The sequence below is a fragment of the Saccopteryx bilineata genome, chromosome 3 (genome assembly GCF_036850765.1).
Source record: "Saccopteryx bilineata isolate mSacBil1 chromosome 3, mSacBil1_pri_phased_curated, whole genome shotgun sequence".
Lineage (NCBI taxonomy): Eukaryota > Metazoa > Chordata > Mammalia > Chiroptera > Emballonuridae > Saccopteryx > Saccopteryx bilineata.
The window spans coordinates 298102281-298129513 of record NC_089492.1 but is presented as its reverse complement, the minus strand read 5'-3'; the positions used below and the strand labels follow the sequence as shown (position 1 = coordinate 298129513).

The 27233-nt window shown below is 37.8% G+C and overlaps 2 protein-coding genes and 1 pseudogene across 2 annotated transcripts in view; 1 reads left to right on the top strand and 2 right to left on the bottom strand.

Moving 5' to 3' along the window:
* LOC136331890 (zinc finger protein 420-like) overlaps positions 1 to 3124 on the top strand; it is a 37610-nt gene extending 34486 nt beyond the window's left edge. The window contains exon 5 of the transcript XR_010730554.1: positions 2758 to 3124. The gene's annotated coding sequence lies outside the window, so the exon portion shown is untranslated. The remainder of the gene's footprint in view (positions 1 to 2757) is intronic.
* LOC136331892 (zinc finger protein 420-like) overlaps positions 1 to 27233 on the bottom strand; it is a 233756-nt gene that overhangs the window by 112041 nt on the left and 94482 nt on the right.
* LOC136331909 (transcription initiation factor TFIID subunit 9-like) lies at positions 5690 to 7233 on the bottom strand (annotated as a pseudogene).

Here is a 27233-nt window from a genome sequence, read left to right as displayed (position 1 = left end):
TACATGTGTGTAAAATAGAACTCAATTGAACATGAAAAAAAAAAGTCACAAAAAATGGTTACAAGAGAGACTTTGACATTTACTCAGGGTGGGATAAGACTTTCTGCTGCAGTTTCCCCTGAAATCAGGATGAACGGTCTGAAGACAGGTTTCCCTGAAGCCAGGGAGGATGTTACTACTTGATTGCCAGCTTAACTTAATTATTTCAGAATGTGGTGACCTTTTTTTTCCCCTAGAAGTCATGCATGAAGAACTGTTGTGTCATAACGTCCAGCCCAAATTTTTCTATAAATGTAGGTATGGTTCTTGAGTCTCCGGAGAACTCTTCCTGGTTGATGCACATGGTGTGAAGCTTCACATTGTGGTAATGTGTCCCTCCATTGTTTGGTGAGATTTGTACATACACATTATTCTCTTTTCCTTAGTCTGTTGTTTTATTAGCTATTACAGTGGTACATTGACACACGAGTTTACTTCATTTCACGGCCGATCTTGAGATTCAATCTAGTTGAGTGCCAAATCTAATTTTATTAAATTAATGGGAATGTAATTAATCCATTATGGCCCCCCCAAACCACAGAAATTTCTTCTCTTATATGCTTTTAAATAAGAAAATGTACTTAATACACACACATATACACACATAATAAGAGAGAATGTAAAGAAATAAACTGGTTTATGAAGTGTATTTACCTTCAAGGTGAGGTGCAGATGCTGGCCGTGGGGAAGGAGACTTGCTGAGGAAATTCTCATTTCATGTGCTATCACTTAGCACAACTTACACTCAATGCTACATTTGATTGCAAAATTTTACTTACACGCTACATATGATATGTAACTTTATTGCTTTTTACTTTGCTTAATCATCATCATTTTCTTCACTGACTTTTGGCTTTTTCACCATACTTTTCTTGCTTTCACTGAGAGGCCGTTTCAACAAAAACCTTTCCATGGAAGTTGGTTTCTTCCTCCAATGCTAAAGATTTCGATAATGTGTGAAGGAAGTGTTGTTATACAGCTCTAACGCACAACTTGTTGCACGCTTTTCTGGGTGTGACTTTTTAATAAACGTTAATTTATTTCCAGTTTCCCAACATTTCCTTAATCTTACTTCTATTGATTCCTGCATCCACCTCTGGCTCCTTCCCGCTGAATTCTTGCAGAACCTTCGTACACTGAGGGTGTAACCTGTAAAACCGAACGTTCAACAGGCTATCTAGTGGAGGGTGGTGGAAACTCATGATTCAAATATTTGTTCGTGACCTAAAGCAAAAAATCCCACACGTGACTGCTCGTTTCTCAAATTGCTCATGATTTAAAGTGCTCGTGTATCAAGGTACCACAGTACTATAGAATCCAGGCTGATGTTTCTTCATCAGGTGATGTTATGTAGCTTACTGTGTTGATAGTTTTTCTTTATTCTACTTTGGTTGCATAAATTGAAAACCATTTTTTATTTATTTTTGGCTAGAGAGACAGAGAGAAGGACAGAGGAATAGAGAGAAAGGGAGAGAGATGAGAATCATTCTTTTTTGTGGAACCTTAGTTGTTGATCGCTTTCTCATATGTTCCTTTACCAGGAGGCTAAAGTTCAACCAGTGACCCCTTGCCCAAGTCAGTGACCTTGAGCTTTAAGCCAGCCATTTCTGGGGTAATGCCAGTGGTCATGTGTATGATCACATGCTTAAGCTGGATGAGCCTGCACTCAAGCTGGTGAATTTGGGTTTTGGAAGCTGAGTTCTCCTTGTCCCAATCTGATGCTTTACGTACTGCATCACTACCTGGTCAGGCTTGACTTGATTATTTTTTAATTGATAATAATCATAATAAATTTCCCCTCTCTAATCCATCCATAAATAATTGCAACTCTGTACCATGAGTCCTACAAAGCATACCAAGTCATTTCTTAGTCTCAGCCATCTGTTCATTTGAACACTAGGTGACGTCCTGTCATTGTGTTCCTCTTCCATTTAAATGAACACACTTAGGACAATGCAGTCACTCTAACCAGTGCTTCATAATGAAGAGACTTGAATCCCAGGGGCAATGATGCTGTAGGACCAGATGGTAGATGACTAAGACTCAGGGTGCCGAGTTTACATGAACACTTCACGTGGAGCGCTGACACCTGTTCCCAGGCTGCACAGCTGGCTAAACTCAGGGAAATTATGTTTATTTTTCACTTCCTGTTTCTTTTAGAGTCTTTCTTTTTATGCTCAGCTGCAGACATCACAGCCATTCTTCTCTGAAGCACTGTGGCCACAGCTTCTCACTTCTTTCTCTCCTTGCCCTGGGCATGTTAGCACTGGGGGTTTTGTTTTGTAATTTGAAGTCTTTCTAATGCAATGACACATCAGAATTCTATAAATATTTTTACATTATATATTTCATAAAGTATGTAGCACACAACTCATAATTTCATGCTGAACTCTCCAAATATAAATATGGATTTTTGGATGAAATGGCATTTGTGTGTTGAGGTGATCTACCTGCTTTCAATTTTTATCAGAGTTCTGAAGATTTTCTAAGTTTTACATTACTACCTTCTGCCTTACTGAAGTGGACCCAGGACAAGTTGAACTGGTTTGATTCTCAGTTATGATTGTAGCCAACTGTTGATCATTTTTTCTAGAGAAATTTGGAGATTGTAGCAGCCTTTGGGTTGAAATATTTTTTTATCACTCTATTTTTGAAAGAGTTGATAAGCACCAATAGGTTGCTGTGTTACTTTACTTGCTCATTTATTGTTTCTCACAGGTGTCATGACCTTTGAGGATAGAGCTGATGCAGTGGTCTCTTGCTCAAGTCAATGACCATGGGAACCTTGGGATCATGTTGTTCTCACACTGAAATCAGTGACCTAAGGATTTTGATACTGAAACCTCACCATCCCAAGTTGCTGCCTATCCACTTGACCAGCAACTGTCAGGCAAACCATTTTCTTTAGTGTTTGGATGCAAGGTTATTGTCTATGTTCATTGCATGGCCAGAAGTAGATCCACTGACACCTGTTGTGCCTTGAGTGTATTTCAAGTAATGGTCACCATTACCAGGAATTACTAGGAGGAAGGTTTGAAAATAAAACAAAGTTTGTTGGCTGTTTCAGTGTCCTGTCCTGCTTCAGTTTAAGCTGCTCAATAATAGTTCCTATGCACGTGCCCATGCTAAAAATAAAGAGCGTATAGAAAGTACATATGAATATGGTTTTCTTCTGCTTCCTATAGAGTCACTATATGTAGTATTCATATTTATATGCATCTAAAGATGTTTTGTGTCTTGTAGTCATTACTAGCTACAGTGTCTTTGTGGTTACTTTGTTATAACACAAACTACAGGGCTTCAGCTTGATGGGAGTTCAGTTTCCAGGTAGTCTAGTGTGGGACGTTGAAGTGTATTGATGCACATTGTTTATAAGTTGATTTATTTGTTTTTCTTGTGGTCATTAGGAAGACAAATGAAACTGTGTCTCTAGGCTTAGAGAACATTCTGTTTTCATTATGTCTAGAATGTATATACTTATGTTTTGGGGTGAAATACTTTAATTAATGCAAATTTATCTTGTATAATGTGTCACTAGAGAGCTATTTACTTGTTGATTTTCTTTCTGGGAGATCTAGCCATTCATGTCAATTGAAAGTTAAAATCCCCTTCTATGATTGTAATACTATATTTAAAAATGCCAAAAACTATATAACTTTTAATAATTAAAATGAAAAGAAATGCTTCAATTAAGACCCTGGTCGGCCTGACCTGTGGTGGTGCAGTGGATAAAGCGTTGACCTGGAAATGCTGAGGTTGCCGGTTCGAAACCCTGGGCTTGCCTGGTCAACGCACATATGGGAGTTGATGCTTCCAGCTCCTGCCCCCTGTCTCTCTCTCCTCTCTGTTTCTCTCTCTCTCTCTCTCCTCTCTAAAATGAATAAATTAAAAACAAAACAAAACAAAACAAAACAAAAGACCCTGGTCAACTGGTTCAGTTGTAGAGCACTGACCCTGTGTGTGGATGTCCCACATTGCATTCTCAGTCAGGGTATACAGGAGAAGCAACTGTCTACTTCTCCTCCCTTATCCCTTTCTTCTATCATGTTTCTTACACTCCCTCAGTCAAGACTCAGTTGGTTTGGTCACATTAGTCCCAGGCACTGAGTATGTTTTTTTGGAGTCTCTTTCTCAGGCTCTAAAAATAGGATGTTTGTGAGCATAGCCCCAGATGGGCAGAGCATCGGCCCCAGAGAGTTTGCCAGGTGAATTCCAGTGAGGGTGAATGTGGCAGTCTACCTATTTCTCCTCTCACTTTGGAAAAAAGAAATGCTTTAATTAAAATCACAGGGGCCTGTCCAGGTGATAACGCACTGGAAAAAGCTTTGGCCTTGCATATAGAGGAACCAAGTTTGAAACCCCATGGTCACTAACTTGAGCATAGGATAGTGGATAGAAACTCATGGTCTCTGGATTATGTCTTGGGTTGCTTGTTGGCACTCAATGTCACTGGATTCAGCCCAAGGGCTCAAGTTGTCACTAGCTCTGCTGTATCCTTCTCAGTGAAGGTACATGTGAGAAAGCAATTGATGAGCTAAGGTGCCACAATAAGGAATTGATGCCTTTCATCTTTTTCCTTTCCTATCTTCCTTTTCCCTACCTGACCCTCTCTGTGTCTCTTGCAAAAGTGAAAAATGGAAACAAAAAAGTCACGGGGTACCTGAATGGATATGAGAAAAACTAAACATATGCTGTGTACAAGAGACCTACTCCAAATCAAACAACAGGATGAAAGTAAAGGAAAAAATGTTATTTCACCAATTTGTGTAGACCCCGCAGAATGTACTCTGCAGAGAATTGTGCTGCAGTGAGAGGTCTCATGGTGGACTGTGTACATAGAAAAGCCATGAGAGTAACTCTGCTCATATTTTGCATCCTCATGTGGTTCAGGTGACGTTCAGTGGAGTCATCATTGAAAACAGTCTGCAGACACTCAGGAATTCATTTTGAATATGGTCAGGCAGGTCAGAGCAGGTGTGATGGAAAATTCATTAAAGATACTTCTGTTTTATAGTGAATGACTTGAGAAGCTGATGGGCACTTTTCCTTTCTGTCCTGAGTCATAATAAAACCCTAGACATTCACATGCCGGGCAGATATTTTACCACTGAGGCAACAAGCCAGGGCCGAGAATACTTTTAAAACCTTGATATAATGTTGTTATTCTTCAATTGAAAAAATGAAATAACACTAAACAAGATGAAACTTTGTGTGATCTCTGCAAAATTACCTATATTTTCCAGTTGATTTCTCTATGCCACTACATTCCAAGGAAGCCAGTCTTAAAAGCTCTAAGCAGGTCATATTGTTTTTGTAAGTCAGGGGGCGCAGAGAGAGAGATCAGTAGACAAAATCATCGTTGACTAGCAAAGGACCACCACTTGCTCAGGCAAATGGTGCTGAATTTGCGCTGTGTCCTATTTTTATTCACAAGATTTCAAAAAGCTTGTTTACTTAGAAATTGGCATAGCATCAAGCATAACCTTTACTTAAAGATACATGGAATACATCTGCATGATAGCTTAATAACTATAATATCAAAAGGCATTAATTGCTATTGCTTCTATGGTTCCCACAACATTCCTCTCTTTATCTCAAGGGACAACCTTGAAAGGAATAGAAATCTTATGAGAATGTTTTTTTTTTGTTTGTTTTTTATTTTTATGAATGACAACTTTATTTCTTACACTTAAAGGCCAATGAAAATCATTATGAATTCTATTAAAGAAAATACAAAATCTCAATGAAAAACTATGGTACCTGTATTGACTCATTGAATATTATTTAAGTTTTCTAAAACACAACTTGAAAACAACCAGCATGCATGTTTAATCTCAGTGTAGTGGGGACAAGAACAAGTGTACATGTTACATGCATCAGGCTAGATTACAAGTTATCATAGTCATCTTCATCATCGTCATCGTCATCTTCACGTTTTCTTTTCAGCACACTTGATGGTTCATTGACAGTGTTTTATGATGACACCATATTAGTGGTAATGAGAATGTTTTTGGACCCAATTAACGATGGATTAATCAGAACATTGTGAACTGTTGATGTTGCAGGAATTGATGCTTTTACAGCTGGGGACTGTGAAGTGGGCATCTGTACTGTAAACCTTTGCCCTGTGAGGGACATTGGAGTCCCTACTTTAGTTGAAACTGACATGGTTTGTGGGGTTGGTGTGCCAAGTGTAGGAGTACTTGGTCTGCTAGTAACTGAACTAACACTTAATCATGGAACTGTTATTCTTCCTGCTGAAGTAGGTGCCTTTTTTTGTAAAGACTTAAGTCTATAGTTTGGAGCAGTCAAGCAATATCTATCAGGTGGCAATCTAGGGTCTGAATATGGCTTGATCAACGGCAAAGGGGTTTGATTTCTTTGGCGTGCAATATCTAATAAAAAATCTCTTGGGGGAGGAGTGGTAAAAGACTAGTCAGCACGACACCGGATTGCCAATCACACATCATCTGCATCGACAGTAGCTTTCTTAGCATGGCTTGAATAAATTTTTGCATCATCTAGAATTGTGGTCACATATCGGAAGGCAAACTCCAACATCTGATTTATAACTCTTGGCTCATATTCTGTAATCCCCATATCCTTCAGGATTTGTGCCATCATCTGTGCACCTTTCGGCATGCTCTTGGGAGAAGCCATCTTGCCAGACTCCATGATATCCAGTGATCAGACTTCTCGAGCTAAATCACACACTTTAATGTATTTCAGTCCTGATTTTGATGCAAGTTCTTTGCCTAGTGTGGTTTCTCCAACCCCTGGTGTACCGGTGATCAGAATATTCGGAAGCAACATGGTCCTCAAGGCGATGGCTCTGGAAACCTCTGCACAGGGGTCCTGAAATCTTATGAGAATGTTTTACTGAGTAAAAAGCCCAGCAACTGCCTTCCATCACATAGACCTGTTTCAGTGACTCACCTTCGAGTCACAAAACAATTCTCTTGGCAAAACATTCTTTTCTTGTTGGCTGTATTCCCATCTAAGGCCATGCAATGGAGTATTCCACTACATTTCTCCTTTTTTGTTTATGCTGAATGTTATGAAGCACAATAGAAAACGGCCTTCTGTCGTTCATCCCTTATTTTTCGTTTTGATTTGTCGACAGACTATATAAAAGAAAACATAGAATTAATACTTTTATAAAAAATCCCACAGTGGACCTCCAAAATCCTTTAATATATTCAATAAGATTTAATTGTGACAAGTTATCCATTAATCCCTTCAATATAGATTGACATGTTAGAATTTCTATTTTTTTTTGAAAAGCTTCATGAATATGTCTTTGTAATTTAATGATTTCTTTAGTCATATTATCATGATTTAACAAATGCTTTTTAACATTTTCCTAAGGGAAATATGTATGATTTTAAGGAATAGGGGTAACACAAGAAGTAGTTACATTCTAATCACATCTTAGCTTAATTTGTCTTTGCAGGCTAACAGTTTGATCTTTTACATAATCATAGTCTGTTCTAAATCATTAATGTTAGTATTAATATTATTTATATGTTATTGAGAAGTCCATGGTTGTTCAGAATTTTTATTCCATTTTTGTAGAAAGTTCACAGTCTGAATACTTTGATGTAATGCAACTCCAGACACAGCAGCCGCTGTGGTTACAGCTATTTGTCCTATAATGGTACCGCCAATTGTCCAACCAGTCTCATGGTTCACTTCCAGGACTTAATAAGATGTTATAACAGCATCATAGAAGGAGAACCCTGCCACATTCGATGCATCTGTACTTGAATCCAGACTCCTGTTCGGTTTCTTAAAATGTAAAGACTTTGACTATTTTTATTTAAAAAAATAGAAGAATGAATACATGTATAAAAAGCACACTTATTGCAAGTTATTGAATAATTTTCAGCTGTCTATTTGGTTTCACCTATAATAAACATATAAGGAAATCTAACACAAGCAGATATGAAATGTGTTGTTTCATTTTTCTTAAAGATTAACATAATATGATTAGGAGGATAATTTCTCCAGATTTTTCCTTTCTACACTGACATATGTTTAAGTGCCGTGGCTACTTTCTACAAATGATATTGTATAGGACCAAATTTTATATGAGGAGCTTGAGGTGACATCCCTCCTCTATACTATATGATAGTATGATTACCTTGACCACCAGCTATAATTAAACCATTGTTCTTATGCCACCTTAAATCAGCACCCTGCCCTTTAACTTGGGCGGAGGTATGATGGCTTTAATCTATGATGTTTTATGTACAGATGCATTACTTTTAAATCTATATCCTTGTAACAAACGTGTTTTTTTTATCTCCTTTACTGTTATCTTTGACAATAGAGAGCCAAGCTTGAGCTTCTATGTTTAAACAATGTGGCTCATGTCCTATACATATAGGTAATTCCTCAACTCCTGTTGTATAATTTTCTAATTTCATGCCTTCTTCTGAAGGTGCTAAGGGACCTCTATTATTAAAAGGTCCTGGAAGCCAAGTAGAGTCATTAACAAAAATAGAAAAGGCACTATTTTCCTAATGAATAGCTCTACTTAATGGAGGATTTGGGACATATGCCTTATAACTAAAATTTGCAGCTCTACTTACCAAATTGTTACCAAAGCAATTATTGCTAAAAACAGGTTAGTAGCATTTTCTTTTTTTCTAGTAGCTTGTAGCATTTTTTTTTACCATTAAAGGTCAGTTTCTTAAGTTGACCCCAACTTGGTATTTTAGCCTTTTCAATACCAAGCAGCAGCACCTTTAAGATTCTTCTTTTGAAATTCATTTCTTCCATCTCAGCAATGGGCAGATATGAAAGAATCTATTGTTCTTATTCATGTTGTTAGTTTAATTCTGTGAGCAGGACTCCAAAGGACTTCACCAGATTCTGCAATGACACAAGCAAACCCTCTTCCCCAATATTGCACTACACTAGGTACCTATTGATCCAACTCACTTTTATAATGTATAGGTTGATTAATCTTAGAACTGTTATTTTTTTGTCCAGTGTCTGCAGCAGTCAAATTATCTTCTTCTGTATTTAAGAAATTTAAAGTAAATAAAGCTTTGTGTAACATAGTTCTAGGGGATAATCTTCCTTTTCTCTCCCTTTTGTTTAAGTAACATTTTTTCAGAGTGCAATTACTGCGTTCTATAATCGCTAGTTCTTGTGGATTATATGGAATTCTAGTAGTATGTTTAATATTCTAAAATGCTAAGAATTGTTGAAATTTAGCAGATGTATAGGCAAGACTATTGTCAGTTTTAATTGCTTTAGGAATGCTTATAACATTAAAAGCTTCAATAAGATGTTGAATGACACAATCAGCCTTTTCTCTAGGCAAAGGTGTGGCCTATCGAAAGGAAGAATAAATATTAATAGAACTGTACATAAGACAGTTTTATAAAAGAAGAAATATGAGCAATATCTATTTGCTACAGGTTATTTCTATGTTTTCCTCTAGGATTTATTCCTCTCAGTAATGGAGGAGCATTCATAATACTATACTGAGGACAGTTTCTAACAATATTCTGAGCTTGTTGCCTGGTCATTTTAAATTTTTGCATTAAACCTTTTCTATTTGTATGAGTCTTTGCATGAAACTTAGTAGCTATTTCTATTGATCCAATGAGTAATTGATTAACTTTATTATTTGTAGTAGACATCAATCCTGGTAAAGCTGTATGAGAATGAATATGAGTTATATCGACAGGCGAATTTTGTTTTTACAATAAAAGTTGTAACTCTTGAAACAATTTGTGCAATCTAGAACTATCATTTGAAATATAAACAGTTTCTATAAGTTCAACTCTACGTTCTACATATTTTGAATCAGTAACAATGTTAATAGGACAGGATCTTTGAATTTTGTCTTCGGCTATAATTAAACTATACTGATTTAAGGTTTCAGAAACATTTTTAAGGATGACTGAAAGTTCAGCATTTTTTTACAAGGTATTAATATGTCATATAATGGATAATTAAAGATTGAGGATATTTCTGATGAGTTTTTTTATAAATGTTGATTTACATAATGATACAGTGTTGGGCTATTCAATATTGCTTATGGAAGTAATATAAATTTAGTAAGAATAGTTAGTTCTGCTTATAGACACAACAGCTAGCATTGCTAGAAACAAAGTCAAAGATGTTTCTTAAAGTCTGAGTCTTAAATAAAACATTTTTTGCCTCCTAGGTAAATTTATTTAATTGTCAAATCTCCCTTTTTTCTATTTCTGACTTCTGCCAAGGCGTCAACCTTCTGTAAGGTATCTACTGGTCTCCCGTATCTCTGGAGATAAGAGCAAATCCTCATCCCTACATTTTGCCTACATTGCTGTTGTAAATTAGCAAACTGTCCATCTAAAAAGTCCATTTTGTGTAATATTAATAAGAGGGTTAGCATTAGCATTTTGATTAGCTTGAATACAAGCCTGATTCTCCTACTAAGTCATAAATTGTAACTTTCACTTTTGAAAGAACAGCCCGAGCTAACATTTCTAAATTTTTTGAAATAAAACATTCAGAGTCCATGAAGGAGGATAGCAGTTCCTGCAAATAAAGACAGTTAGTTGTATACTGGGAGCAAGCCATTTTTAACTCTTTAAGAGCTTTGACAGAAATTTGGTCATAGAGAGTATAAAAAAACTCCTTGTCAGAAAGTTTAGACTGTAATTTTAAAAGTTGCTTTTTTAGCCTGACCTGTGGTGGCGCAGTGGATAAAGCGTCGACCTGGAAATGCTGAGGTTGCCGGTTTGATACCCTGGGCTTGCCTGGTCAAGGCACATATGGAGTTGATGCTTCCAGCTCCTTCCCTCTTCTCTCTGTCTCTTTTCTCTCTCTCTCTCTCTCTCTCTCCCTCCCTCCCTCCCTCTGCCTCTCCCTCTCCCCTCTAAAATGAATAAATAAATAAATAAATAAGTTGCTCTTTTAAGTATAAGATAAATGTTTTCTTTTATCAGAGGTCAAATGACCCTTGTTATTTTCCTATTGTAAAAAATATCTTAGAGCTTTGTTAGGGACTTTTCCTAAGCCATGCAGCTTAGTGACTACTGCCTAAGTGGGCTAAAAATAAAACTAATGTTGCTAGTAATAGCAGATGCATTAGCTTCTATATCTAAAAGTCTTTTGTATAGTTAAGTCTATTATAGGGCATCAGAGGAACTAAATTCTCGTTTTCCTCAAGTGCCTCCTTTTTCAGGATGTTGCCTTACAATCAGCCAACTGTCTGAAGCAGCTTGAGATAATTTCTTAAAATGACTTAATTTTACTTAATTCCTTACTTTTACAAATTTGAGCATATTTTACACACAAACGACAATTTTCAACACAAAAATACAAGTATAACATATAACTTTAACCCTAATAATTAAATTCTTATTTGATTTCAAATTTTGAATATACCTTACAATGTATTAATCAAATTAGCAAGTCTTAAGGATCCGTATTCTATTATTTAAATTTAAATGAGTGCTCCTTATAATTTCTAATTTTAAAGCAAAAAATATATGGATGAAACTTTTTCAATATAGAAGCCAGCATTTTTTAATCTTTGCATGTAAACATTTAATTCAGGCCTTAAAAATCACATTTTAGACAACATCAAAAAAAAAAAAAAACCAAACCAAACTAAACAGAAATTAGAATCAGACAAACCAGACTAGACAAACCAAAGAGAAACCCGGGATTTCAGAGCACAGTGAGACTAGAAAGATGCCTGCCTGATGTTAATCTGGGCATTTTCTGACAAAGGGATGGACAATGTATGAGACTAAACAAAATTTCCCCAAGAAAATTCTCTTGGCAGCTACTGGGATATTTTCTATAGTCAGATCCAACACATGTCCCCCGACTCAGTTTCAAGGCAAAGAATAATAAAGGAACGGAATGGGCCCCGGCCGGTTGGCTCAGTGGTAGAGCGTTGGCCTGGCATGCAGAGGTCCCGGGTTCGATTTCCGGCCAGGGCACACAGGAGAAGCGCCCATCTGCTTCTCCACCCCTCCCTATCTCCTTCCTCTCTGTATCACTCTTCCCCTCCCGCAGCGAGGCTCCATTGGAGCAAAGATGGCCTGGGCGCTGGGGATGGATCCTTGGCCTCTGCCCCAGGTGCTAGAGTGGCTCTGGTCACAGCAAAGTGACACCCTGGAGGGGCAGAGCATCGCTCCCTGGTGGGCAGAGCGTCGCCCCCTGGTGGGCGTGCCGGGTGGATCCCGGTCTGGCCCATGTGGGAGTCTGTCTGACTGTCTCTCCCTGTTTCCAGCTTCAGAAAAATACAAAAAAAAAAAAAAAAAGGAACAAAATGATAGCTCAAAGGACCATAGGAAAACACCAAAGATACTCAGTATTCATTTATTTTATTATTACAAAGACTAGAGAATTCTAAGGACTTCATGATTCTTCTATATGTCCTAATTCTAATTGAATTTTAACAACCGGTGTAAAGCTGCAAGCTTTTTTCTTGTGTTTATCTCCAGTGATTTGCATCCAGGCTTTAAGACAAGCGATCTAATCTGACTTATAACAGCATCAGTATAACCAGTGTGTTGTCCCACAGTTGCATAAGCGCCAATGCTGATGAGCACTTCAAAAGTAGCTCCCAGGGGATTATTTCTGGCATTCATGCAAGATATTTGAGGAGCCTCCTCTCTCCACCAAGATATGAATTGTAAATATTGTCCCGGTTCTAAAACCATACTAGCAAGTAAATCCCAATCCAAAGGAATCATTAAATGATCATTATAATGGGAATAGATAAGGCCTTGAATGTATGGGGACTGAGGTCCATGCATAGCAACAGATTGTTTGAATAGCTTTAAGAAAAATTCAATTTGGTCGAATTGAACACTATGCCTCCCTCAAGATCATTAGGAGGAAAAGGCTGTTGAATAATTGGAAAAATAGATGCAGAAAAATTACTAGAATTAGATTCTAAATCATCATGACGCACAAGCACCTGTTGCATTTCACAGATTTCAGGGAATTGAAAAATCCTTCCTCTGCTAGTACCAATTACCTTTTGACCTTGAATGGGAGGAGCCGTAGGCTCACATATATCTTGCTTTTGAACAGGATAAGCAGTATGCTGATTTCCAATCTACTGTTGTTCCTGTGTAAATTGTAATTTTTTTTTAATTTTTAAATTAATTTTTAGAGAGAAGAGAGAATGAGAGAGAGAGAAAGAAGGGGGAGGGAGGAGCAGGAAGCATCAACTCCCATATGTGCCTTGACCGAGCAAGCCCAGGGTTTTGAACCAGCGAACTCAGCGTTTTCAGGTCGATGCTTTATCCACTGCGACACCACCGGTCAGGCATTTTGTAATTTATTTAATAAATGTTTTAGACAGGCAACATCATCCATAGGGGCTCCCTCATTTTTTAAGAAAGAGAGATGAAAGCCTGTGGACGGCTGAATTACATCAACATTATCAGTAACTTCAGAAGCAGAGACAGTATTGTCCAAATCATTATTCTGTTCATTCTGTGCTGAATCAAATTCTTCAGACTCATTATAAATAACCTCACTCAATACTTTAACACAATCTCTATCTCATTGCAAAAGGCCAAGGGCTGTAGCAATGAGATTATAAGCAGCCCACATTTTAGCATCAAGCGGATCTTTGTGCTGATGAGCATGGCGTAAAGATTTTCCTTCTTCTTGCCAAACATTCAAATTCAATTGATTATGTTGTTCAGGAGTATACCAATAACAGTGTTTCTGAATAAGATTTAAAAGACGTAACAAAACCTTGTCTTTTATCTGAATCCCTTATCCTCTTGAGAAAGATTTAAAAACTTGTACATAGTCATCTAATAATAAATGGGAATTCCTCATGACTTTGGTAGTTTTCCCAAAAGTTCGCATACACAGCGCGTCCAACTTACCCTTTCGGTGTTCCGCCTGTTCCTAATCTCTTATTAAGGCCCCAGTTTGGGCGCCAAATATTGTTGTGAGTTGGGGGGCACAGAGAGAGATCAACAGATGAAATCATCATTAACTAGAAAAGGATCACCGCTCGCTCAGGAAAATGGTGCTGAGTTTGTGCTGTCCTATTTTTATTCACAAGATTTCAAAAAGCTTGTTTACTTAGAAATTGGCATAGCATCAAGCATAACCTTTACTTAAGGATACATGGAATACATCTGCATGATAGCTTAATAACAATATAATATCAAAAGGCATTAGTTGCTATTGCTTCTATGGTTCCCACAACATTCCTCTCTTTATCTCAAGGGATAACCTTGGAAGGTACAGAAATCTTATGAGAATGTGTTACTGAGAAAAAAGCCCATCAATTGCCTTCAGTCATATAGACTTCTTTCAGTGCCCCGCCTTCGAGTCACAAAAAATTCTCTTGGCAAAACATTCTTTTTTTGTTGGCTGTGTTCCCATCCAGAGCCATGCAATGGATTATTCCACTACATTATATACGTAACATTTCATGACCATAAAAAAAGAAATAACTACAGTGGGTTATTTATTAAAATAAAAGAGATAACTGCATAGTGAGTTTCTATAACCAAGATTGGTTATTTTGGAGAAAAAGTTAAGTATACAGAAATGCAATATATAGAAAATCATTCACATTAGAAATATGTGAGATTGCTACCTATCGAGTAACTTTATCAGCTTTGTTGAATTACCTATGCTGATGCATATTTTCCTACCCTAATGAAGACATGCACACACATTTCTTTATTTCTCAGTCCTCTCACTCCTACATTACATCTTCAGGTTACTAATGTACGTAATGCATTTTGTGTATCAAACCATGGAAATTTTTTACGTTGACTCAAATAAAAAAAGATATAAGGCCCTGGCCGGTTGGCTCAGCGGTAGAGCGTCGGCCTAGCGTGCGGAGGACCCGGGTTCGATTCCCGGCCAGGGCACACAGGAGAAGCGCCCATTTGCTTCTCCACCCCTCCGCCGCGCTTTCTTCTCTGTCTCTCTCTTCCCCTCCCGCAGCCAAGGCTCCATTGGAGCAAAGATGGCCTGGGCGCTGGGGATGGCTCTGTGGCCTCTGCCTCAGGCGCTAGAGTGGCTCTGGTCGCAACATGGCGACGCCCAGGATGGGCAGAGCATCGTCCCCTGGTGGGCAGAGCATCGCCCCTGGTGGGTGTGCCGGGTGAATCCCGGTCGGGCGCATGCGGGAGTCTGTCTGACTGTCTCTCCCCGTTTCTAGCTTCAGAAAAATGAAAAAAAAAAAAAAAAAGATATGAAATAATACACATAGGCTCAGCATTTAAAAAACTTCCTAATTATACTAGAGTAGATTATTTTCAATTACTGCAATTTGTGAAGCAGAGCACTGTGATACTGGAGGGTGAGCAGCAGTTACAGAAGAGGCCACAAGGCAGATAAAAACAAACACATGATTAACTCAGAGGCCCTGGAGGAACAGCACAACCTGCCTGAGTCTACCTGTGGAGGCCACGGGACAATGCCGAAAGAGAGAAGCAGGACCCACAGCACAAGCATATAATAGGATCCATCTGCAAACTCTTCAGCGTTCTAAAGGTAACTTTAGGTTGTTAATAATAAAGTATAAAAAGCAATTATTTGGTAAGTTACACAAAGAACACAGCTAAGGGTGAAACATGGTGAAAACCATGAGGTGGGATAAATTCTGTCGCTCTTAGGGGTGTCAAGTAAGGCTTGCATACCATGTAATGCTTTTTCATGTTCTTTATGTCTGTTATTCTTCTATCTAGTCTTAGCAGATGTTGACTAAAACAAAAATTAGGACAAAGACTTTGGAACATAAATTGCCTTTTATGGCTTAATGTTTTGATGCTTAGAGGTTATAACAAAAGGTAAATGTTTTGCCAAGTTACTGACATATTTACTGTTTCTCTCCATCATGAATTGTGTGACGTGCACCAAGTTTTCATTAAAGAAAGTCTTTGCCACATACTTCACATTTGTAAGGTGCCTCTCTGGTATGTATTTTCTTGTTTAGGAAGGTGAAAGAAGTCATTTCAGGATTTGCCACAACCTACAAATTTGTTAGGCTTCTCTTGATAAGGAATACTTGAATGTTTACTAAGATTCCCCTGCCAAGCAAAAACCTTGGCCTAACCTGTGGTGGCGCAGTGGATAAAGCGTCGACCTGGAAATGCTGAGGTTGCCGGGTCGAAACCCTGGGCTTGCCTGGTCAAGGCACATATGGGAGTTGACGCTTCCAGCTCCTCCCCCCTGTCTCTCTCTCTCCTCTGTCTCTGTCTCTCTCTCCTCTCTAAAATGAATTTTAAAAAACCCGTAATACAATCCCTATAAATGTAAGGTTTCTGTTCAGAATGAGGTTTAAAATGAGTGATGTTTCAGGACAGGCAAAAGGTTTTTTCACATTGTTAGTAACTCTTCTCTCTAGTATGAGTCCTCTGATGTCGAGTAAGGTGTGAGGAGAAATTAAAGGCTGTGCCACATTCTGAGCGTTGATAGAGCTTCTCTCCAATGTGAACCCTTTGATGTTTAATAAGACTTGATGAAGTTCTAAAGGCTTGGCCACATTCTCTACATTTCTATGGTTTCTCTCCGATGTGAATTCTTTGCTGTACAGTAAGGTTTGATTTTTGGAGAAAGGTTTTGCCACATTGTAACCATTTATGAGACCTCTCTCCAGTATGCATTTTCTAATGCTCAGTAAGATTTGAGGAATGACTAAAGGCTTTGCCACATTCTCAATATTTGTATGGGTTCTCTCCTGTGTGAGTTCTTTGATATATAGTAAAATCAGAGAAAGACCTAAAGGCTTTGTCACATTCTCTGCATTTTTTAATCTTTTTTTTCCATTTATAAATAAATTTTTATTTTAATGGGGTGACATCAATAAATCAGGGTACATATATTCAAAGAAAACATGTCCAGGTTATCTTGTCATTCAATTCTGTTGCAAACCCATCACCCAAAGAGAGATTGTCTTCTGTCACCTTCTACCTAGTTTTTTTTGTACCCCTCCTCAGCCCCCTCCCCCTCTCCCTCCTTCACTCTCCCCACCCCCTGTAACCACCACACTCTTGTCCATATCTCTTAGTCTCATTTTTATGTCCCACCAATGTATGGAATCCTGCAGTTCTTTTTTTATAATTTAATTATTTCACTCCATATAATGTTATCATTTTGTTGTAAGTGATCCTATGTCATCATTTCTTATGGCTGCATAGTATACCATGGTGTATATGTGCCACATCTTCTTTATGTAGTCTTCTAATTTTTTTTTACAGTAATTAAAGTCTTTAAGCAAACTCTTGGCCAATTCAACAAGAATCCATAAAAGAGTAGTGTCCTTAATATGTTCACCAAGTCCAAATTGGCCCCAACACCATGCCAAATCCCTGAAAAATGCAACCCAACTCCAGTTCAGTCTGTTAGGAGCTGTCACAAGGAGCAGGAGTCCAGGAAAAGTCCACATCTAGGAAAAGTCCGCGTGGCACTGGAATTGTTGTCACAATTCTACACTTTGTAGCTCACGTCCATGTCTCAATGACCGCTGCTTCTAGCTAGTAATGATTCAAGTATACTGGAAAAGCCATTTTCAGCATGTGTGGATATGAAGTTTCTTAACTATGTCAGGCAAGACATAGTTAAGTGGCCCTTGAGCAAATGAGATCAGTTTACCTTTCTTGGAAGAAGTACCCTAGGCTCATCCACAGTTTCATAAATGGGGTTGACGGGCCTGGGCCCCTTCAGCCTTCAGTGACAAACCCCAGCATTCTGGGCAAGGGTAGGTCATAAGTGACTGAAGCAGGGCTGGACGAGACTGAACCCTCCCGTAGAGCAGCGAGGGGGAAGCCTACCTTCCAGTGTCCCTGTTTCCTCACAACAGAGGCATGTAAGTCTGGCAGGCTTTAGCTCAATGAACCTTCCTGTCCACTATTGAAGCAGGACCCAGATGACATCCTATGAGACTTTTTTGGGGCGTTGGCGCCTTTAAGGGCGTATCCTAAAAGCTGGTAGTTCCCCTGATCTCTATTGGGCTTTTTCTGCCTCTAGGTATCTTAAAAGCCATGCTCAGAAGATCTCGCTGAGGGGTTTGAGGATCCCCATCCGCCTATATAAATCTTTTTTATATATCTGGAACTATTTGGAAAAAGACAAAACAGTGTTATTAGCTGCATCAAATAAAGAAGGTAGTAGTTTGCAGGTGAAAAAGATTTGGTGTCTCCTGTTCATCAGCATTCAAAAGAAATTAAAAAAAAAATTTAAGTAAAAAGCATGATATGGTAGACCCGTAGGAGTTCCAGGATATGACTACCCCCTTTAAATTTTTTTTAATTGACCTTAAATTATTTGCTGGGTACACTTTAATAATACCTTAACTTTAAAGATTGTAAGAATGACAAAATAAAGTAAATGATTTTGCTCTATATGCAGGGGCATTTTCAGTTTAACCAGTTTAGGAAATCCAATAATAGAACGATTCAGAAAAATACAAAAAAAAAAAAAAAAGAAAAGAAAAGAAAAAAAGGGGGGCATTTCCTTGTGCTAAAGTTCCAGGTAGCATGGAGTGAGCTTGAGTATGTCCTGTGAAACATGTAGCTCTATGTTGACATACAAGTCTTTGAAGAAGGAGGAACTGCTGAAATAGTTCATCAGCATTTGTCCCTAAGACAGCAGTCTTTATAGTGGAAACACCATAAGTAAATATTTGCTGTCTGTATATAGATTAAAGGGGGAATATGGCAAATGCTGAAAAGCCATGATAATGGCATATAATTCAAGACTTTGAGCTGATTTTAAGTTGACAGTTTCAGTATAAAGTTGTCCATTGATTTGCAAGAGTGATTTGCCATTTAGTGGAAGTTTCCCAGAGCCATTGTTGTTGATCCTTTGAAAAAAGGAACAACAATAGTTTTGAGATTCAAAACCTATAAGATGTAAGGGTCGCCTATGCCCCTTGATAATCCAGGAGGCAACAAGATCAAAATATGGAAGTGTATTCCATGGGACATTCTCTGCATTTGTATGGTTTCTCTCCTGTGTGAATTCTTTGATGTAAAGTAAGAGATGAAGAACAGTTAAAGGCTTTGCCACATTCTAAACATTTGTGAGACCTCTCTCTTGTAAGAGTGGAAGGGTGAGTAAAAGCTTTACCACATTAACTACATTTGTATGGTTTCTCTTTTGTGTAAGCTGCTTGATGTATAGTAAGACCTGAGAGTTGACTAAATTCTTAGCCACGTTGTCTGCATTTGTGTGGCTTCTCTCCTGTGTGAGTTCTTTGACGTACAGTAAGAGATGAAGAACAGTTAAAGGCTTTGCCACAATCTAAACATTTGTGAGACCTCTCTCTCGTATGAATTCTCTGATGTACAGTAAGAGTTGAGGAACTGCTGAAGGCTTTGCCACATTGTCTGCAGTTGTATGGTTTCTTTCCTATGTGAGTTCTTCGATGTTTAGTAAGACCTGAGAGTGGACTAAAACCTTTGCCACATTATCTGCTTTTGTATGTTTTCTCTCCCATGTGAGTTCTTGGATATACATTAAGAGTGCAGGAATCTTTAAAAGCTTTGCCACATTCTTTACATTTATATGATTTTTCTCCTGTGTGAGTTCTTTTATGTACAGTAAGAACTGAGGAATGATTAAAAACTTTCCTACATTGCCTGCAATTGTATTGTCTCTCCCCTGTATGAATTCTTTGATTTTGAATAAGGTGTGATTTACAGATAAAGGTTTTGCCACATTCTAAACATTTAAAAGACCTCTCTCCAGTATGAATTTTCTGATGGTAAGTAAGTGCTGAGGAATGCCTAAAGGCTTTTCCACATTCTGTACATTTGTATGGTTTCTCTTTTGTGTGAGTTTCTTGCTGTATAGTAAGAGCTGAAAAGCTAAAGGCTGTGTCACATTCTTTGCATTTATACAGTTTTTCTCCCGTGAGAATACTTTGATGTATATTAAGCTTTGATTTCTGGGTAAAGGATTTGCCACATTCTGAATATTTATGAGCCCTCTCTCCAGTATGAATTTTCTGATAGTTAAAAAGAGTTGAGGAATGGCTAAAGGATTTGCCACACTGTTTTTATGTGTGAGGACTCCCTTTGATGTGAATATTTTTCTCATGTAAACTAAGACACAAATGCCAATTAAATGTCTTACCAGATTTTTCATATTTATAAAGCTTTTCTATACTATTGTCTTTCTTAAATATATTTACATTGAATATTTCACTGAAAGCTCTAGTACGTAAATTATAAGTGTAAGCTTCCTCCTCAGTATGAATATTCTTTTCTTCAGTATGATGTATTGATCGTTTAAAGGAGTTGACACATTTACTTTGTTTGTTTGTTATCTCCAGAACATGAATAAGCATGATGTAACATGATTAGAATGTAACATCCGGTCAAACACGTTTCCATGTTCATAAGGTTCTTGGGAAATGGAGTTTTTTCATTCTGATTACAAATTGATTTTTTTTAAAGATTCTCCAATGTTCACTGCATTTATAACTTCTGTCTTCATAATGTATACTCTGGTAATCATCAAAGATATATGCTTTTACCGAAAGGTCTAATTCATTTAACATTTACATTTATTCCCAAACAACTACAGTGTAATACCTGTTAAACCATGTTTACTGTAAAAAAATTGGCTCCAAGCCTGACTAGGTGGTGGTGCCGTGGATAGAGTGTCAGACTGGTATGCGGAAGGACCCAGGTTCGAGACCCCTGCGGTTGCCAGCTTGAGCGTGGGCTCATCTGGCTTGAGCAAAAAGCTCACTAGCTTGGACCAAGGTCACTGGCTCAGCGTGCTGAAGGCCCACAGTCATGGCACATATGAGAAAGCAATCAATGAACAACTACAGTGTCGCAACAAAAAACTGATGATTTACTTTACAAGATGATGAATTTTAAAATTAAGGCATCACTGTGACTTGGTAAGCCAGATAGATAGAGCACTTTCCTGATATACCAATGTGGCCAGTTTGATTCCTGCGCAAGACACATTCAAGAAATCAACCAATATATAATAAAGAAGTGCAACAGAAAGTTTATGGCTTCTCTCTCTCTCTCTCAAAGTTATCAATAGAATTAAGATATCAACATAGGCATGTGGATTTGTCAGTGCTGTGTTTCTATCATTCATAATTAATTGTGTATATTTGTCCAGTGGAAAAGTCACAAGGTGGAAGTGTAAGTACTTCTTCAATTCTGATGTGGATAACAGTGAACTATGCTTTTTAAAAATGCTGATTCTCACTCAAAAGTTCCGGGATGGGGCCTATATTTCCACACCTCTAAAAAGCTCTTTTTTTTTATCAGTTACACAAATGTCTCCAGTCCGGGTGCCACACTCCTGAATAACACAGAGAGAGAAAACAAAGGAAAATGCATACATAACTTCAAGGAAAAATTATAAAAAGATTTCTTGTTCTCAAAGATTAGGATTCATAGCAACCACAAATTTACGTAATTTTAGAACTAAATATTCTTTTTTTGTGAGACTGATTTGTAAAACAAACATACATTGAAGAAAAGATCTTGCGTTTTACTTGAAACTTAATCTACAATTTCTCAAAAAAATGTACAACCACTGGCTAATAATCATAAGAAACCTCATAAACATATCTAGAAGTTTCCATAAGTGATAAGAAAAACTTAAGAAGAAAAAATATTTCAAATAATATTAAAATGTTATGCAGAAAGACAATAGAAGAACTAGGTATAGTTTGAAACTGATAGACTGAGACCTGTGGTGGTGCAGTAGAAAAAGTGTCAACCTGGAAAACTAAGGTTACTGGTTCAAAATGCTAGGCTTCCGCCTAACCAGGCAGTGGCGCAGTGGATAGAGCTTCAGACTGGGATGCAAAATACCAAGTTTGAGACCCCAAGGTCACCAGCTTGAGTGCAGGCTTATCTGGTTTTAGCAAAGCTCACCAGCTTGGACCCAAGGTTGGTGGTTCAAGCAAGGGGTTACTCGGTCTGCTGAAGCCCTGCAGTCAAGGCACATATGAGAAAGCAATCAATGAAGAACTAAGGTGTTGCAACAAAAAACTGATAATTGATGCTTCTCATCTCTCTTCGTTCCTGACTGATTATCCCTATCTATCCCTCTCTCTGACTCTCTCTCTGTCTCTGTAAAAAAAACCCACAACAAACCAAAAACCCTAGGCTTCCTTAATAAAGGCACAAATTGGAATTTATGCTTTCTACTCCTACCTCTTTTCCCTACTTTTTCTTTCTTGCTCTCATCTTTTTAATTCATTTTTTTAGAGAGGAGAGAAAGAGAGTGAGACAGAGAGAGCAAGGAGAGAGAGAGAAGGGGGAGGAGCTGGAAGCATCAATTCTCATATGTGCCTTGACCAGGCAAGCCCAGGGTTTCGAACCGGTGACCTCAGCATTTCCAGGTCGATGCTTTATCCACTGCACCACCACAGGTCAGGCTGTTGCTCTCTCTCATATTTAAAATGAGTTAATAAAAATCTTAAAAATAGGTTGGGCGTATGTGGGAGTCTGTTTGACTGCATCCCCGTTTCCAACTTCAGAAAAATACAGAAAAAAAAAAGTTACAAATTCTTTAATATTCCTCTATTCAGAGGAAAGTAGAGATGGCAGTGGAGTAGGCGGATGCACAGACGCCCAGCTCTCAACACCAAACTGGAATACAAATCAATTTAGAAAAAATCAGCATGAAAAACCAACACTGAACTGCAAGAACAGCTCTCAAAAACCAAGGAGCAAATAGGAAGCCACAATAATCCTGGTAAGGAGTGCCTGAATCTCCTCTGCTTACAGGAACGGAAGGAGGGGGGTGAGGCTGAGAACCCAGAGAGGATTTCACAGAGGAAAAAGAGCAGAAACTACTGCTCACAGCCACTTACCTGGCGACCAGGGAGCAAGGTGGGTTGAAAAGACCAGCTTATCTCCCAAGTGGAAAAGACAGGGAGAGGGACAGACTGTGAGGGGCTAAGGTATGCAAGAAACAAAATAAAAAAGCTGACTCATTTGTGCTGGAGGCGGCCATAGCTGGGGGAGGGACTGAACCTTTCACAAAACAGAGCTGAAGTGCTTCCAGATCAGAGATCTCCGGACATCTATCCAGCTCCAATCAGCACAACAAGACACAGCTGAAAACAAGAAGTGGGGAGGAGGGGCAGTAACTCAGGTCTCCATGGAGATCTGAGATACACCTCCCCCTACTGAAGCTGAGAAAAAACCCTGCCCCCAGTGAGATTAGTTGGTGGAAGAGACCTTCAGCATCTCAGGTTACACCCACAGCATTCCTGGATACAGTTTCAAGGAAGCCCCCTGCTGAGATCAGTTAACAAGACTATCACCTGTTAAGAAAACAAACAAATCAAGACTTCAAAGCTGCCCAAATCCGAAAGTGGATTACAAATAATAGCTGATACCAACCCACGAAGACCTAAAAATAACACAACTGAAAACTGGAGGCAGACAACACCAAGCCTAGACTCAATCAACTCTACAAATAAAAAAATAAAAAAAAATAAAAAAAGATGAGAAGACAAAGGAGTGCAATCCAAATGAAACCACAAGAGACACCTTCAAGAGATGAACTGAGTGATATGGAAATAATCAAACTTCCAGATGCGGAGTTCAAAATAATGATTGTAAGGATGCTTAGGGATCTTAGAACAACAATGGAGGGGCAGTTTGAAAACCTAAATAAAGAAATAGCAAGTATAAAAAAGAATCAGTTGGAGACGACAAATACAATATCAGAAATAAAGACCACAATGGAAGGAATTAAAAACAGGATAGATAGAGCAGAGGATCGAATCAGCGAGTTAGAAGACAACTGGAATGAAGGCATGAAAGCAGAGAAGAAAAGAGAAAAAAGACTCAAAAAGTCAGAGGAAACTCTTAGAGAGCTGTGTGACAACATGAAGAGAAATAACATCCGCATCATAGGGGTTCCTGAAGAAGAAGAAAAAGAACAAGGGATAGAGACTTTGTTCAATCATATCATAGCTGAAAACTTCCCTAAATTAATGCAAGAGAAACTCTCACAAATCCAAGAAGCACAGAGGACTCCATTAAAGAGAAACCCAAAGAAACCTACACCAAGACACATCATAATTAGAATACCAAAGCTAAGCGATAAAGAGAAAATATTAAAAGCTGCAAGAGAAAAAAAAGTTATCACCTACAAAGGAGCCCCCATAAGGATGACATCTGACTTCTCAACAGAAACACTTGAGGCCAGAAGGGAATGGCAAGAAATATTCAAAGTAATGCAGAACAAGAACCTACAACCAAGACTACTTTATCCAGCAAGGCTATCGTTTAAAATTGAAGGAGAAATAAAAAGCTTCCCAGACAAAAAACAACTCAAGGAATTCATTACAACCAAACCAATGCTGCAGGAAATATTAAGGGGCCTGGTGTAAACAGATAAAGTGGGAAAAGAATACAGAAAAAAAAAAAAAAAGAATAAACCTTTAAAGAAGAAAATGGCAATAAACGACTACATATCAATAATAACCTTAAATGTAAATGGATAAAATGATCCAATCAAAAGACATAGGGTAGCTGCGTGGATAAGAAAACAGGACCCATACATATGTTGTCTACAAGAGACACACCTTAGAACTAAAGACACACACAGATTGAAGGTAAAAGGATGGAAAAAAATGTTTCATGCAAACGGAAATGAAAAAAAAGCTGGGGTAGCAATACTTATATCAGACAAATTGGACTTTAAAACAAAGGATATAGTAAGAGATAAAGAAGGCCACTACATAATGATAAAGGGAGTAATCCAACAGGAAAATATAACTATTATAAATATCTATGCACGTAATATAGGAGCACCCAAATATATAAAACAGACTTTGATGGATTTAAAGGGCGAGATCAACAGCAATACTATAATAGTAGGGGATTTCAATACCCCACTAACATCACTAGATAGATCCTCAAGAAAGAAAATTAACAACGAAACAACAGACTTATTGGAAACACTAGATCAACTCAATTTAATAGATATCTTCAGAACCTTTTACCCTAAAGCAGCAGAATATACATTCTTTTCAAGTGCTCATGGTACATTCTCTAGGATAGACCACATGTTAGGGCACAAAAGTGCTCTCAACAAATTTAAGAAGACTGAAATCATATCAAGCACTTTCTCCAATCACAACGGCATGAAACTAGAAATGAATCACAGCAGAAAAGCTCAAAAATTCTCAAACACATGGAAACTAAATAGCAGGGTGTTAAATAATGAATGGATTAAGAATGAGATCAAAGAAGAAATAAAGAAATTCCTAGAAACGAATGACAATGAGCATACAACAACTCAAAATTTATGGGACACAGCGAAAGCAGTGCTGAGAGGGAAGTTCATAGCACTACAGACACACTTTCAGAAGCTAGAAAAAGCTCAAATAAACAACTTATCCCTGCATCTAAAAGAATTAGAAAAAGAACAGCAAGTAAAGCCCAAATGTAGTAGAAGGAAGGAAATAATAAAGATCAGAGCAGAAATAAATGACGTAGAGCTAAAGAACCAATACAGAAGGTCAATGAAACTAGGAGCTGGTTCTTTGAAAAGGTAAACAAGATTGATGAACCTTTAAGTAGACTCACCAAGAAAAAGAGAGAGAGGACTCAAATAAATAAAATTAGAAATGAGAGAGGAGAAATAACAACTGACACAACAGAAATACAAAATATTGTAAGAAAATACTATGAAGAACTGTATGCCAAAAAACTAGACAACCTAGATGAAATGGACAAATTCCTTGAAACGTACAATCTTCCAAAAATCAATCTGGAAGAATCAGAAAACTTAAACAGACCGATTACACCAAAGGAGATCGAAACAGTTATCAAAAAACTCCCAACAAAGAAAAGTCCGGGGCCCGATGGCTTCACAACGGAATTCTACCAAATATTCAAAGAAGAACTAACTCCTATCCTTCTCAAACTATTTCAAAAAATTCAAGAGGAAGGAAGACTTCCAAACTCCTTTTATGAGGCGAGCATAATTCTGATTCCAAAACCAGGCAAAGACAACACAAAGAAAGAAAATTATAGGCCAATATCTCTGATGAATATAGATTCTAAAATCCTCAACAAAATATTAGCAAACCGGATCCAACAATATATGGAAAAAATCATACACCATGATCAAGTGGGATTTATTCTGGGGAGGCAAGGCTGGTGCAATATTCGTAAATCAATCAATGAGATTCATCACATAAACAAAAAGAAAGAGAAAAACCATATGATAATTTCAATAGATGCAGAAAAAGCATTTGATAAAATCCAGCACCCATTCATGATCAAAACTCTCAGCAAAGTGGGAATACAGGGAACATACCTCAACATGATAAAAGCCATCTATGAGAAACCCACAGCCAACATCATACTCAATGGGAAAAAATTAAAAGCAATACCCTTAAGATCAGGAACAAGGCAGGGGTGCCCCCTTTCACCACTCTTATTTAACATAGTCCTGGAAGTCCTAGCCACAGCAATCAGACAAGAAGAAGAAATAAAAGGCATTCAAGTTGGAAAAGAAGAAGTAAAACTATCATTATTTGCAGATGATATGATATTGTATATAGAAAACCCTAAAGTCTCAGTCAAAAAACTACTGGACCTGATAAATAAATTCAGCAAAGTGGCAGGATATAAAATCAATACTCAGAAATCAGAAGCATTTTTATACACCAACAATGAACAGTCAGAAAGAGAAATTAAGGAAACAATCCCCTTCACAATTACAACCAAAAAAATAAAGTACCTAGGAGTAAACTTAACCAAGGAGACTAAAGACTTGTACTCGGAAAATTACAAAACATTGATAAAAGAAATCAAGGAAGATACAAACAAGTGGAAGCATATACCGTGCTCATGGTTAGGAAGAATAAACATCATTAAAATGTCTATATTACCCAAAGCAATTTATAAATTCAATGCAATACCAGTTAAAATACCAATGACATACTTCAAAGATATAGAACACATATTCCAAAAATTTATATGGAACCAAAAAAGGACACGAATAGCCTCAGCAATCTTAAAAAAGAAGAATAAAGTGGGAGGTATCACACTTCCTGATTTCAAGTTATACTACAAGGCCATTGTGCTCAAAACAGCCTGGTACTGGCATAAGAACAGGCATATAGATTAATGGAACAGAACAGAGAACCCAGAAATAAACCCACAGTTTTATGGACAACTGATATTTGACAACGGAGGTAAGGAAATACAATGGAGCAAAGACAGCCT